Genomic DNA, 3772 nt, shown 5'->3' on the forward strand with positions numbered 1-3772 from the left:
TTCAATTACACGTATACGTATGTCCATTCTTTTTCAGATTCTTTTCCCATATAGGTTATTACCCCACTCTTAAGAACCAATCTCACCATGACTCTGCTCCCTATGGCCTCATTCCCCTTCACCCTAGCCGTAATTATTGCCATGGTCTTTATTTTTCTCAATACTTTTCTGGAGGCATAATTACCTGTGAATTTAAGTCCTGGGAAAATGCTTGCCTGCTACTTGTCATGTCACTGCTATCTTCCTTATCGCTGCCCACACCTAGCACCTAGCAGATTTCTGTCACGAGAGACTACGATTGCGTCATAAGCCTGCTGAGATGTATTTGGAGTAAGCTTGTGCCAGAGAACTCTAGGAGGCTTCTGGAGGAGCAACAACAATAGGTTTAGTGATGGGGTGGTGAGAGCAGTTGTCTCACCATTTATTGAGCACTTAGCATGCACCGTATATGATGTTAAACATTTTATGTGCATTGTTTCCTTTAATTCTCACATACTTATGAGATGGCTATTGGTATTATTTGCCTTTTCTGACTAAGGCAACTTAAGCTGAGAGACCTTAACCACTTGTCAAAAGTCATGCTCTGCTGAGTAAGCTTAGGTCTTTCCATGACTTTATTCAGGGAGTTGTGTGCCAAGCATGGAAATTTTTTTTTTCACTTGAATTCCCCAGTGAAATGTGAGACTCCCTGGGCTTTCCCACAGATCTCTCAAGGGTCCTGCTGACACCTGGGGCTAGAGTGAGGTGTCCAGATTCCACGTTCCTTCCTGGGTCTGCTGGAGTCACACTGTGGGTCTCCCCTCCCTGTAGGGGCCCTTCTGATTCGTTGTCCCCCTGGTCACAAGGATGCATGTGAATGAATGCAGGGAGTTTCCATGGTCAAAATGATCAGCTGACCATGTCTGTAACTTGCCTTAGAGTCTACCATTAGCTTCATAACACAAGCTAGACTCTGCTGTTTCCAAATACCCTCTTCAAGGTGCTAGGAGAAGTTCCCAGCTCAGAAGCCAGCAGTCTTGAAAGTTCATTCACTGTTTGGCATTTGAAGTGTACTTTCCTATCAAAGCCATGGTACAAACAGTGGGTAGATTTCTACATTGGCCCACAAATCCTTCACTTTAATGTAAATGTCCTTTGGTATTTGTATTACCGTGATGTTATTTCAACTCCATGTAACTACTGTCTAAAAGTTATTTCTTTTAGGAAATGAGGGGAGTTTCTTTTTCTTTCTTTCTTTTTTTTTTTTTTTTAGTACTATACAGGCATGTACAGCACTGCTTTTGTGGTCTGTTTGCTTTTTTTTCTTATTTATTTGAAGTATAGTTGATTTACAATGTTTCAGTTGTACAGCAAAGTGATTCAGTTATACACACACACACACTTTTTCAGATTCTTTTCCATTATAGGTTATTACAAGATGTTGAAAATAATTCCCTGTGCTATGCAGTAGGTCCTTGTTGTTTATCTATTTTATATATAGTAGTGTGTATCTGTTAATCCCCAATTCTCAATTTATCCCTCCCCACCTTTGGTAACCATAAGTTTGTTTTCTGTATCTGTGAGTCTATTTCTGTTTTGTAAATAAGTTCATTTGTATCATTTTTTTTTAGATTCCATGTATAAGTGATAACATATGATATTTGTCTTTCTCTGTCTGAGTGACTTCACTTAGTATGATCATCTCTAGGTCCAACCATGTTGCTGCAAATGGCATTGTTTTATTCTTTTTAATGGCTGAGTAATATTCCATTGCATGTGTGTGTGTGCGTGTGTGTGTGTGTGTGTGTGTGTGTGTGTGTGTGTGTGTGTGTACACACCACATCTTCTTTATCCATTCGTCTGTCGATGGGCATTTAGGTTGCTTCCATGTCTTGGCTATTGAAAATAGTGCTGCTATGAACATTGGGGTGCATGTATCTTTTTGAATTAGAGTTTTCATCTTTTCCAGGTATATGCCCAGGAGTGGGATTGCTGGATCGTATGGTAACTCTCCTCCAGACTATTTTCCATAGTGGCTGTACCAATTTACATTCCCACCAACAGTGTAGGAGGGTTCTCTTTTCTCCACACCCAACGTGAGGGGAGTTTCAATGCAGGAGACACACATCCTTGTCCTTTCAACAGTGGGGCTGGGGCCCGACTGCCTGGGCTTCCATAACTGTGACAATAGTGTTTCTTGCCCAGCCAGGATAATTGGCATCCATGGCACAGGGCCCTGGCTGCACTGGGGTTTCCAGCCTTGGCACAGGTACGAAGCAGAAGCTGCTACGGGCCACTGTGCATGGAGCTGTGAGAATATTCAGGGAGGCACTGTCTTGGGAAAAATAACCTAAAGCCAGGCACAGTCCAACTATATACTCTGACAAAACTTTTTTATTTACTTTGTTCATTTTTTTTAAATTGTGGTAAAATATATGTAACATAAAATTTACCATCTTAACCATGTTTAAGTGTGCAGTTCAGTGGAATTAAGTACATTCATACTGTTGCCCAGCCATCACCACCATTCATTTCCAGAATGCTTTTCATGTTGCAAAACTGATTCTGTGTACCCATTAAACAGTAACTCCCCATTCTCCCCTCTCCCTAGCCCTTGGCAACCACCATTCTACTTCCTGTCTCTATAAATTGGACTACCCTAGGTACCTCATATAAGTGGAATCATACAATATTTGTCTTGTGACTCGCCTATTTCACTTAGTAAAATGTCCTCAAGTTTCACCCATATTGTAGCATGTGTGGGAATTTCTTTCCTCTTTAAGGTCAAAGATATTCCATTGTACATATAGAGTACATTTTGTTTATCCATCCACTGATGGACACTTGGGTTGCTTCTACTTTTTGGGTATTGTGAATAATGCTGCTGTGAACATAGGTGTACAGATATCTCTTTGAGACCCTGCTCTCAATTCTTTTGGGTATATACCCCAAAATGGAATTGCTGGAGCATATGGTAATCCTATTTTTTAACTTTCTGAAGTTTCTAGTTTCCCTTATGATTTCTTCTTTGATCCATTGGTTGTTTAAGAGTGTGTGGTTTAATTTCCATAAATTTGTGAATTTTCCAGTTTTCCTTCTGTTATTGATTTCTAATTTCATTTTGTTGTTGGAGAAGATACTTTGTATATTGTCTGTCTTTTTAACTCTACTGATACTATTATTGTAAAATTGGCTATTTCTCTCTTCATTTCAGTAAATTTTTGCTTCTTATATTTTTTTAATAGATCTTTATTGGAGTGTAATTGCTTCACAGTACTCTGCTAGTTTCTGTTGTACAACGAAGCGAATCAGCCATATGCATACATATGTCCCCATATCCCCTCCCTCTTGAGCCTCCCTCCCACCCTCCCTATCCCACCCCTCTAGGTCATCGCAAAGCACCGAGCTGATCTCCCTGTGCTATGCAGCTGCTAACTGCTAACTAGCTAACTATTTTATATTCGGTAGTGTATATATGTCGATGCTACTCTCACTTCGCCCCAGCTTCGCCCTCCCCCACTGTGCCCTAAAGTCCATTCTCTATTTCTACATTTTTATTCCTGCCCTGCCACTAGGTTCATCAGTACCATTTTTTTTTTTTAGATTCCATATATATGTGTTAGCATACAGTATTTGTTTTTATCTTTCTGACTTACTTCACTCTGTATGACAGACTCTAGGTCCATCTACCTCACTGCAAATAACTCAATTTAGTTTCTTTTTATGGCTGAGTAATATTCCATTGTATATATGTGCCACATCTTCTTTATCCATTCATCTGTCGATGGATGTT

Source organism: Physeter macrocephalus, chromosome 8, assembly GCF_002837175.3.
Source record: "Physeter macrocephalus isolate SW-GA chromosome 8, ASM283717v5, whole genome shotgun sequence".
In the NCBI taxonomy this organism is placed as follows: Eukaryota; Metazoa; Chordata; class Mammalia; order Artiodactyla; family Physeteridae; genus Physeter; species Physeter macrocephalus.